The following is a 12,927-nucleotide window of genomic DNA, read 5'->3' as shown; positions in this document are numbered from 1 at the left end:
CCACGATTTCCAACTATTCTTGGATTTTCTTATTATCATTCTTTCCCTTCTCTTTTTTACCTTGCAGTGTCAAGAAGTTTTTCTACATTTAGCCGCTACCATATCGAGGATACGGTGGTTAACCCCATGCCTCCCGGTGTGTCCAATGTCTGTAGATGCGTGTGCTCACGGGGCCCGTTCTGGGGAAAAAAAAACCGAGTTTCCGTGTGAAAGAAACCCCCTACCTCCGTACGAGACCGGCTAACTCACCTTTAGTCGAAAGAGACCAAATAAAGGTTCCTCGCGTCACCGACGAGAATCCGGACCCAGGTCTTTCCGACAAAAGGGCTTCGTCTCTACTGACTGAGCTACGGAAGTTTTTTCTTGGATTTCGGAATCGTAATTCCACGATAAAGTGGTTAGTCTTATGTGTATAGTGTTCTTTGGCTGTAAATTATGTTTTGTTCTTCTGGCTGGTTAAGCCTTAAGGATTAAGACCTAGACATCGTCAAAATCGATAGAGACTCCAGAGGCTCATCTTCATCTCTCGAAGAAAATAAAATTCTTTTCATAAATTGTGTGCAGAATTTAAATCTCTATTAAATTATTTAAACTATTATTAGTTACGAATATAAATGTGCAGATGATCAATAAAAAGAGTGAAGAAAAATAGAAAATAATAAAGATGACGTATTAGATCGTATGATCTATGAAAAATATAGGCAACCACGCCAAATTATTAGTCTCAAAATATGTTTCCTCAGTAAACAATGAAAATGATACACAGTACAACAGTGTTAGAGTAAAAATAATACACTAACACTGTTGTACTGTGTATCATTACTTGGGATGCGTTGAAAGGCGAATTACAATAACAATTTTTTATTGAGTTCTTCCCTATAGGACAGCATGTACACTCACATGCAGATTGTGGACATGGATAGTTTGAATACTACAGGCATTACTAAGGATGCACACGTTTCAGATTAATTCACAAAAAAAAATAAAAGAAATAAAAGAATGAGTAAAAGTTAACGAGGGCATCCAGAAGAAATGTAGTATACACCAATGATGATAAGTATTATTTGATAATACCGTTTGATAAAGTACTAGAAGACTAAAATACGATCATTTACAAACAAGTTTGCAGAGGATAACATGGAATTAATTGCCACAAAAGAATGCTGCAATTTTACATGCAATATATTCATTGAGATACACTCTTAACAAATATTGTGAATGGCAGTTTGGAGTAAAAATATTTATTACATTTGAAAGAGTACAGTGCGTACTGCACGCCACTTTTGATATGTATATTATATCAAAAAAAGAACCCCTCCTAGATGACGGGGGGGATCTAAGGCTATCTAGTCTGGACTTAGTGGGGATGCTGCATATACAAAATACAAAAAAAATTCATTTTTTCCTAATCAGTAACCAATTTTTTAATAAATAAATTTACATATTAAAAATTTCTTTATTAAAAATATTTCACCGTCACCACGAACAAACATTAATAATAAAAGTTTCGTATCTCACAGAAATAACGCGCGCATGCGTACAACTTATCTGTAAGCGACACTGCCCAAAAGAGCAGTGCCGGAATCACTTGTAACATGCAATGACAAGTGCAAACGAATATCAGCGACCCTAGCTGCAATTGACCGAATGTGATAAAGTGCATTTGTGTCGTAATCTAAAGCCTTAATCTAACAATTCCAATGATCAACTATTCAATGTCAAAACATAAGCTGTAACCTTTAACATGTTGTATTGCATTTATATGACGTTGTCAGCATTGTTATTGATATTTATAAACACAAACAAAATTTAATTTTTTTCATTTTTTCCTTGGGGTTGGTGCAGTGTCGCAGTGCTTATGTACGAGCCGCCACTGGTAGGGTATGTTCAGTAAATAGGCAGTAATACATCTTATTCGATAAGTGTTTGAGAGCTTGTATTTCGAAACATCCTGTTCGCTATCTTCCACAGCAGTTGCAGAGAATCTTGAAGCTGCTTTGAATATGAATGATTGACTTTTCGAGATGGCGACCTAATTTATTAAGCCGTTGTATTTCAACGGCTGTGCCGATTAAATACAGGAGGTAGGTTGGCTTAGTGTTCTGCTAGATTTTGAGAAAACGAAATCGGCTTAGGATGTGAAACTGGGCCCTTAGTCTAGCTTTATCCCATCACAAAGAATTTTGTTATTGGCTGCCATGGAATAGGAATGATAAATACACCAGTGAGGTCTAAAATTAAAAATTAACCTCTTCAGGTCTGAGCCCCGGCGGAGCATGATGGAGTTGTCATCCAAAGTGAGGGTGTCTACACACTATGCTTGTACTCGTGTGCCACGTTCTTTAGCACAGCAATATTTAGGACGTTTCTAGTTCCATTTAAATATGTGGATGCCTGCTATGTTCCACATAGAAATACTAAGAACACAGTAATCGCAAATGCGTTGAAAATTATGTCAGGCATTGCCTAGTTGGGACTTAACACTTCTCGTAAACAGCAGTTTATTTGGGGTGGAGGGACGGTAGATTATAAACAGAATAGAGACTAGTCTACCAGCGTTGGCAATCTCGACCCCTGTGATTTTGAAATCGATCGTTGCTTGGTTTACTATTTCCTTGTGCGCGAGATGGCGGTGTAAAATACGAGCCTGTGTAGTTCAGTGGAAGTGGCGTTTACCATCCACTGCTTTAGACCGCACTAAGGAAGAGCGTCGAAAGTTCTATTGTAGTCGCCGACGAGAGGAACTTATACTAAGCTTTTTTCCCGAGTTAGTAGATCTCTGGCACGAGCAAGCGAATTTTTTTTCCCCGGGAAACTCGGAGTTTTCGTCGCGTAAACTGAAGCAAATCGATCGTAGAACCCACACTGTTTTCAGACAGTAAAACACAGTGTTAGGATTAAGGACCACGAGATGGCAGCACTTGTCAACCGCATCTCTTCATCAGTGATGTGTATAATTTAGACCAGCTATCTCTCGTTGGCTACTGGTGCAGATTAAACTGCCCCCTCAGTCTTCAAAACGTTAGATAAGGCTAGAAGGACCTCGCCTACCCCGTATACATGAATAAGGCATTAGTTTGGCGTTTGTAAAGGCGTTAGCTGATTTTGATGATAAAGTACATCTACTTCGGGTTCAAACTTTGTTTGCTTACACTTGGATAAAGGATTAAACTAAATATATAATTTATAGTCAAACGAAGTGAAAAAAACAATTCCAACATTTTTAATGTCTGAGAACTGTGTGAGTAGTGTGGGTTCAACGGCAGATATTTTTGAGTTTACTCTTGATATTCCGGGTTTCTATTTGCCCATGCCAGAGATCGACTAACTCTGGGACAGCTAGAAAAAATGCTTAGAAAATGTTCCTCTAGTTGGGAACTAGACTTGAACCCGTCTTTCTTCGTGTAGTCAAGTGCCATGGAGTGTAAACACCACTTCTACTGAGCTACACAGGCCTTTCGATGTAAGTGAAACATTTAAATGTTTTTTTTTCTATTTCAAAGATAGACTTAAGTTCAAGTCTAGTCGCCAACTGGAGAATCTTTTCGACGCTTTTCTTCGATAGGTTCCCGGTTAGTCGATCTCTGGCACAAACTAGTTTTTTTTTCTCCCAGAAACTCGGGGTTTTCGTCCCGTAAACTCAGGAAAATCTACCATAGAACCCACACTATTTCAGACAATAACTTACCTTGTTAGAGTTATGTACCAAGAGATGGCAGCACTTGTTTGCCAGTCTTCATAACCTTAAGCTCTCTTTGGATACTGGCAGAGTTTGAACTCCTTAGACTCAAAAAGCTAAAGAGGGTTAAAAGTCTCACATACTCCTTATAAGCAAATAAAATGCATTAGCTGATTAATTATATTTTTTGTTGATAAATAATGTTTGAATTTGTTCTAAAAAGTAACCACTTTGTGTTGTTTAATTGAATTTTAGGAAATACGTTTTCGTTTTTAAATATTGATCTATTTTCATTTATTGTTTTTATTGTTTGTTTTTTCTTATATTTTTTTCTAATTTTCGAATTTTGTAGCTAGAAATTAATTATCAATTATCGAAATCATCCCATTTGATTTTCAAATTCATATCTATAATCTAAATATGCTATCGAAGCAAAAATGATTGTTTATGCTTGTAAAATGGCAGTCTGCAAGTAATGTTTCTGAATTAACATTCATTGTCTTTGATTTTATCTTATAATGAGATAATCAGATGTGTAAATTGTGTAAAAATTTTTATACTTTAAAAAATTCAACGAATGCCTTTTATTCCTTTATAGGGAGTAGGCGAGGTCATTTTAGTCCCGTCTAACTTCCAGAGACTAAATGAGCATTTTAATCTCCATGGTAGCTAATCAGAGATAGATGGTCCAAGGCTATCACTAATTTAAGCGGCACGCAGCGAAGAGACAGCTAACAAGTGCCACCATCTCGTAGTCCGTAACCCTAGCAAAATATTTTTAATGTCTTAAATAATGTGTGTGTTCTGAGATCGTTTTTCTTGAGTTTACGGGACGAAAAACCTGAGTTTACAGGAGAAAAAACCCGCTTCCCTGTGCCAGAGATCGACAAATTCGGGAACCGTCGAAAATAGGCTTAGAAAAAGTCCCTCTAATCGAGGACTAGAATCCAGCTCAGGATGCGCTTTCTTTGTTTCTTAGTTTTATATTTTTTTCTAAAATTATATAATAAAAAAATAAAAATAAAAATAAATGAAAAGCCTTCTAAATTCATAACGTGACAGCATTTTATTTGGAGTGGTCTGTTCTGTTAATGGCTTAAGAAAGCTATTTGGTGCTCCGGGATTTTCAAGTATTTTTTGTCTTCTTAACGTTCTGATTTTTATGAGAAAAGGATATGGTACTGAGGGATGGTGGAATCTCGTCACTAGAAATAGAATGTCCCCCTCACCCACACACACAGACGATATTAACGATGCTGATTGCTTAGAAACACTTGTCGCGTCACTTCCAGGAAGCGAAAATCCTTTTTTTAAGCTGAGGGTGAGTTAGCCAGTCCAATAGGATAATGATAGTATGCTACTGCTCAGGTTATTAATCCTGTAAAATACGCAAGATCGACAAGTGGAATTTAAGATAATAATACACAGTCTCAATCACACAGCTGCTTTGGTTGTAATTCTAAACAAACACGAATATTCCCATCCACACCCCTTCATGTGCTCTCTCAATTAACATCAACATTAGTGAAGTTAAAATAGTAACACTGTGAATATTTTAAAATATATATATATATATTGACTAAAATGGTATTTCTACTGTGGAAAGTCGATTGCTGTTGTCGACTAAAAAACACCTTGTCTGTTATTTTTTTTTCTTCAGATGAATTCAAATTTAATCGATCTTCGGCAAGTTTTTTTTTTTTTCCAAGACAAGTAAGGTTTTTTCTTCCGAAGACTCTCTAGTGTTTAGTTCTGTAATTCTATGAAATCGACCATAGAACACAACAAGAATATGCAAATAAATGCTGGTACATATGCGAATGTATTAATCGTGTAAAGGCATTATGACCTGATTAGCTCTGCTTGTCAATGTCCTTCGAATTATGACAGCTATCTTGTGAGTAACCTTTACAACTTTTGCAATGAAAATACCAGCAAATGTTAATCTGTCAAGGAAAAACGAAAACCATGCCATTCAGAAAAAAAGAATCATCCAAAGGAAAATTATTTAGACAACAAAACAATTGAACAAGTTTATCATTTTAATTCTTTGGTATACAAAATAAGTTACGGTGAAGATTTAGTCATATATAAAAAAAAAGACAAATAAATTATCTATTGAAATTTACCAATTTTTTTTAGTATTATTTTTAATTGTTTAATTATTAAATAATTTTTAATTTTTAATTTTTAATTTCCCATTGCCTTCCTTGTTATTTCTATGACTGTAGCCTGTGTGTTCACTAGGCCGGTTTGCCTGCTTGTGGGATGAAAAACCCTAGATAAACTGATGGAAAAACCCTGCTGTAGTGTCGTCTTTTTTGCAGATCATACGGAGTCAATTAGTTGATGTTTAATTGCTGTAGATAGTTGGATAGCTTTTTGAAATTGCAGTGTTATCGAAGGGTAGTGCGATGTCAATAATCCAAACCTGTCGATGTTCAATAATTATGTAGTGAGGTGTATTGTATTCCTATAACAAATGTTATGTCTTTAATTGTAATGTCCAAATATTTAAAGAGACGGAGTAAACATGATAAGCACTACGAACACTCGACTACTGGCATAAACTGCATATAAACAACAGTGGAACTGCGCGACGGACAGTGTCGCATTACGCTAATAGCTCGCGTCTCACTATGACGTGCATATGCTTGCGCGGGTAGCAACATGACACTGTGGTGAACACAGTGCTGCTAGCGCCCTCCTAAGTGCTACAAGATGGATTTTTATTATTTTTTATACAAAATAAGAGAATTGTATAGGATTGATAAAATATGATATATTATTATTTAAAATATAAATAAATTAATAAATATATTTATATATCGAGAAAAATTGGGAGTGCTGCAGTTCCGCAGTGCCTATGCACGAGCCACCCCTGGACATGAACGTTACCACACTTCGCTGGCCTCCACACAGCCCGATCTGAATCCTATGGAACATCTGTGAGATGAACTGGAGCGTCGGGTGGGATTAAGGGACGTCCACTCCACAACAGTCCAGGACCTCACCATGCAAACGGACCACGAAAAAAATTTAGGTATTTAAAAAGATATAATTTTCGACGTATTACAATGTAAAGTTGTGTGTTTGTATTAGCAGCTAATTTAGTGGAATAAGTAATGAAAAGTTAAACTAGCAAATAGTAAAAAAAAACGAAAAAAAATTATACATTCAATTTTAAATGATAATAAAGAGAAATTTCCATTAAAAATGTTTAAGAACTCCCTCAAAATTTCCCGACTTGTTACACCTCAAGTCCCAGCAGTTTCTGTTACTTTGAATCCTGTAGGATTCAAAGTAACAGAATGTAGTGGCTGATGCAACTGGCTTCATAAGATACAAATGTATAAGAGACTTCGTCTCTTATACATTTGTATCTTATATTTTACACACAAATTCGTGAAAGTCATCACATTTCTTTCTTTTTATACAGGTTATCATATAGCATTGAAGTTTTCAAAAGTGGCAGATGAATGTTCTCATTTTGTTTCATTTTAATTTTGCAGAACATCTGGAATGTTAACTGACAACACTAAGTTGCATAATAATTTGTAAGTCTAAAGGCCCAAGACACAAGCTGGAGTAAGCTTCGTGGTTCCAAAATTGGTAACACAAGCAGTTGTATTGAGACGTATGCATCCCTTTTTTGGGGATAAGCATGTTAACTGAATCTCCCAAATAATAAAGAGAAGCTTAGACTATTTTTAGATGCGATTCTCAACATTCTCAATTAGATACGTTTTGGACAAAATGGATACGCTGTTATATTCGTTTTGTTTCGTTTGTCTATGGTCAAGCTTCATTCAATTCTCTGACTAAACAGATATTATTGATATATGACACAGAAATATGTCATTGATTCAGTTTTGGTTTCGATCAGATCCTTTTAGTGGTAAATTTTGACAAAAATATTTGATAATCCCCACTTTCTGGAAGGTAAGAAAATTTAGAATCTCTTCTGAACTTTGCAGAATCATTTCGGTGCATTCTACAGGATTTATCGAGTCCATAGAGTCCCGAGAATCCATTCCAGGACTTTAGTTTTGTTGATGAAAGTACACCGGTCCTCTTCTTCATACTCCTCCCGGAAACCCGGATTTTCATCTCTCATAACAGAACAAAACCAATCAACAGAACACGTGTAGTTATCAGTTGCTTTGCCATAATTCGAAAATAATCCCAACCTTCTTCTTCAGTGTCGAACAAATCCGCAAACGAAATTTACTTTAGTTCGTGTGATCAAAAATGATAGTATTACCATCACAAATAAAGCTGCCTTTTGAAGTAAATTTGAAAAAAAATACTAGACTCAAAAATCATCTCATAATTTCATACCTGCTCATCCAAACGATATAAATGGTGCCACTGAATGGCTAGCGACAATAAATGTTGTTGTTATTCAAGAATGCCATTTTTTTTTTTTTTTCAATGATTATTCCCAGCAAAGGTTATAAACCTATAGTACCGTATATTAGTACCGTGGGCGAACTTTTTTTTTTTCTTTTTAACGAAAAGCCTAATGTTTTTATTTTTAGAACGCACGATGCTGTTGTGGATATACAGCAGGTTCCCAACGTTTTTTGGATCATGCCCCGCCTCAAAGATTTTGATGCCCCCCCCCCCCTAGCATAATAGTCAGCCAAGTTCTAAAAAAGTATAATATAAATAGTACCTATTTATATTATACTTTTTCATAACTTACCTATGTTCCTTTTTTTTAAATAAAAAAGGAACATAGGCTTTTAATTTGACTTTCTTCAATGAATATAAATATTATAAAACATAAATCGAACTGAACTCGGGAAAATAAAATCCAAGTTGATGCGATCCTTGAGATTGATGTCTGCTGCAAAGAGTTTTTATTTGAGGTACTAATTTAGTCATTTTCAATCTCAAATCCCCATGGTCTGTGATATCCACATGATTTCTTTTTTTCAGTAGCAAGTCATTTACAGCACTGAAGTCACATTCAACTAAATATGACGATGGGAAGGGCATCAGTTTTTTTTTTTTTTTTTTTTTTTTTTTTTGCAAAACGAGTTCAATTTTTCGGTATTTTGTTTCTGTCTCGTCAGAAAGCCATGCCATTGTTCCTTTTATGTTAAATAAATTTCTAATAGACTCATCATTTTGCTTTTCTCAGAGTTCTTCTTGATTGACTGCTGTACTAGTGATGTCAGCTTTTTTTCCTCGGAAAGTCAAAGGTTGCAACATCGACAATTTATCGTCGACAGTGGTGAGTTTTTTTTGAGTACTGTATATCGATGATGAGGTGACGAATGCAACATCATTTTCTAATTGCCCCCCCCCCCCTGTGGGGCGTACGCCTCACGTTCGGAAACACTGACATACAGGTATCATTAATTGCATGATGCTTAAAAAAAAATAAAATAAATAAAAAGGTCTGATTCAGTTTATTCGAAACGCGCAACAGATTGAAATCGTGTTAGTATAAAATGGATTAGTGTAAGGTAAGCAAGAGTGGCTTAAAGCACACGTGGGGGTTCTTCAGTTCTTTTTAACCTGCCACTCCAGTGAGGCAGAGAAGGTCACTCAAACACGGGCTACGAAGGAAGCGAAAAAGAAAATAAAAAAGAATAGCAGGAGAAAAAAAAAAAAAAAGCCGGATAATGTATGGTCTTTAGTGGGATGTGCCGACCTCCCTGGGAGAATAGCTACGGTGGTGACAGGGAATGTCTGATGCACGTGACGTGAACAGTAGGAGTTCGGAACGCCGGAAAAGCATACATGTCACACGTCACGTTGATATGGCCATCCATTAAAAAAAAAAAAAAAAAGTCACAACTGCGCTTAGAGTAACAGTGAGATAATAATGTTGATTAGTATGGAGAATACGCAGTGGCTTGCCAATCGACCTCTATTAACCACATTGATGTCACTACGGAGATAACATATACTGAGACTTCATAATATTTATATAAAATTGATTCACGAAAATGTGTATGTTAAAAATAAAAATTTTGAAAAAAATGAAGAATTTGAAGTTTAAAGCAAAATGCGAGTATTATCTGACACTTCATTTTTAAATTGACAATTGACAATTGACATTTATTCTTTAAGGGTGAAGCAAAATGCTTTTCATATTCCCCGCTATCTGTCGTGGTTACAGTGAGGGCAAAATTTACGAGCAGTTTGCTCGCCCTCAATGGGCATGGAGATTATGTATCGCTATAGGAGGCTAATATAGTTTTTGGTCTTCTATATTTAAATATGTCCGTTGGCTCGTATGCTGCAGCTTGTTGAACCAAATCGTTGGGATGTGTGGAAGTCTTTAGAAAAAATTTGGAAGCTAAGGATTGTAGATAAGAGAGAATATAGGGAATATTTGTGTCTCTGTGGAGTTGGCTATTTCTAACATACCACGGGGCGTTCAAAATCATTCTCAAGCACTTGTTCTGCACTCGCTGTATCTTAATAATGTTAGTATTAGAGGTGTGGCTCCAGGCTGGAGAGGCATAGGTGATTATAGGACGAATCGTCATCTGGTATAGCTGCAATTTGATTCTATTGCTGAGTTTGCTATTTCTATTAATTAGCGGGTTGGTGGGGGGGGGGGGGGGTGGGGGGGGGGGGGGGTGGGGGGGGGGGGGGGTGGGGGGGGGGGGGGGTGGGGGGGGGGGGGGGTGGGGGGGGGGGGGGGTGGGGGGGGGGGGGGGTGGGGGGGGGGGGGGGTGGGGGGGGGGGGGGGTGGGGGGGGGGGGGGGTGGGGGGGGGGGGGGGTGGGGGGGGGGGGGGGTGGGGGGGGGGGGGGGTGGGGGGGGGGGGGGGTGGGGGGGGGGGGGGGTGGGGGGGGGGGGGGGTGGGGGGGGGGGGGGGTGGGGGGGGGGGGGGGTGGGGGGGGGGGGGGGTGGGGGGGGGGGGGGGTGGGGGGGGGGGGGGGTGGGGGGGGGGGGGGGTGGGGGGGGGGGGGGGTGGGGGGGGGGGGGGGTGGGGGGGGGGGGGGGTGGGGGGGGGGGGGGGTGGGGGGGGGGGGGGGTGGGGGGGGGGGGGGGTGGGGGGGGGGGGGGGTGGGGGGGGGGGGGGGTGGGGGGGGGGGGGGGTGGCCATATTTCTGCGGTTTGATAAGACAGATATGGTTTTGATGTTCTGAAATGCATTTCTGAACAGATCTACCATAGTAAGACAATTTACAAGAGCATGGAACCTTGTACATGCCAGGTAGCATCAGAGGTGAGAGTTTGTCTTTAGGAGAAGGTAACAAGTTATAGATCTGGTTGATTCGTTTGTAGGTAGCAGTCTGGGATCATTCCGAACAAGAACTACACCTGTTTCTAGATAAAATAAACCTTCTTCATCCTTGCATCAAATTCACGCTAGAAAAAGAATTTCCACAAGTATCTAGTTTCTGGATTTACACATCCAAAGAAAAGAAGATGGTTTCATCTCCACTTCTGTCTATCACAAGCCAACATGTTCAGGTCGCAACATTCACAATTCTTCTGCTCATCATCCATCTCAAAAATTTGGCATCATTAAATCAGTAGTAACCAGAGCACACAGATTCTGCTCCTCTGAAGAATCTCTAAACAAAGAATTGGAAATAATCAAAAATACAGCCATACTTAATGGATACAATCTTAAAACAACTCAAAAAATCATCAGTCACTTCCCCATACAGTAACCTAGACAAGAACAAGCCCGTAGGATTCCCATACCTTATGTCAAAAGGCATCTCCGAACATCTTTCAAAAATTATGAAGAAATGCAAACTTGCTACTACCTACAAACCAATCACCCAGATTTATAACTTGTTACCTTCTCCTAAAGACAAACTCTCACCTCTGATGCTACCGGATGTGTACGAGGTTCCATGCTCCTGTAAATTGTCTTACTACGGACAGACAGGTAGATCTGTTCATAAACACATTTTGAAATTTTTTTTTTTCCTCCAGATATATTTTAATTTAATTCTATAATATGCTACTGCATGCATACTGGGATTCCATTGCAATCAAGTGCCCTAACTGTATGTTATTCCTAGTATTGTTTGAATTAACTGTACTGACAATGTCCTTTGATACTCAGGATGAGATATTTACTTATTAAAACTTGTTACTGTGGTTATTACATATGTTTGTTTAGTCATAGTGTATCGATTATGTTTATCTAACTCAGCTATAACATTATTATAAAATAATAGCAAATTACACAGACATCACATCTCTTTAGTAACCCCATGCTGTTCCTTGTCAACCTATTTCTGTATGCACTGTTACCAACTTTTCTAAAATCTTCACAATCACTCCAGAGATACGATACTGATAGGTCAATGCACAATTAGTCTTTGCACCACCTTCGTACAAAGGGACAATCACACATTCTTTTCATTCCTGTGGGATATTTCCTGAGCTGAGACTCAAATTATACAAACATTCTCTTAGCATACATATCTCTGATATTCCATCTGTCCATATTGCTGAATTCACATCCACGTTACGCAACAGATCTAGAACCTCCTCTTCACGCATCTCTACTCTATATCCAATGTAGTGGTGACACTATGCACTGTTACATCAGGTTGACTGATCTTAGCAAAGTGAGCCCATTACTTGAACACTTGCACTTATTTCTGATACAAGGATACCATCTGTATTCAGTAAAGTTATTCTTTCACATCCATTCTTTCTTTTACCAGCAGGATAATAATAAAATTCTTTTTGGTTGCCATTAACTTGTGCAGCCAATTTCTTATGCTGCAATTTAGCATTCGTACAATACTCAACTTTTTTGTCTGCATTTTATATAATTCATAACCAAAGGTTGGTTGATTGGTAGAGCCTCTGCTGCTAATGGCCCACAAAAAAAGTTAAGCAAGTTTGAGCGTAGTTATTGGAAGGGATCAATCGTTTGATGCTGTTGGTACATTCTCCTTCAACGAGTCTTTGGACTCCCTGGAGGTGTCACATAATAATAATAACTCTTTGCACCCTTATTCTCATAATATTCCTTGAACATCATCATCATCTTATGGATCTCCTGCTTAATAATGTTGTGCATCCATTTCACTTTCATCTTGTATGTTCTTTGAAATGTAGGAACACATTCAGGTAGTGCATTATTTAAACCTTTTCAAAGCTTCCCATATGCACTGATGATATACTCTCCATCCTGATTTTGCACTTCCAATCCCTTCATTGAACAACACTTTCTCCAAAGATCTAATACCAAAAACATTCAAATGCAACCTATCAGGCGCACGTGTTCTTTAATTGAAATTCGCT

Source organism: Typopeltis vanoorti, chromosome 18 (genome assembly GCF_054136105.1).
Source record: "Typopeltis vanoorti isolate ZY-2024b chromosome 18, IOZ_Tvanoo_1.0, whole genome shotgun sequence".
NCBI classification, from domain to species: domain Eukaryota; kingdom Metazoa; phylum Arthropoda; class Arachnida; order Uropygi; family Thelyphonidae; genus Typopeltis; species Typopeltis vanoorti.
The sequence above is the reverse complement of the archived record's forward strand: the minus strand, read 5'-3'. Positions refer to the sequence as shown.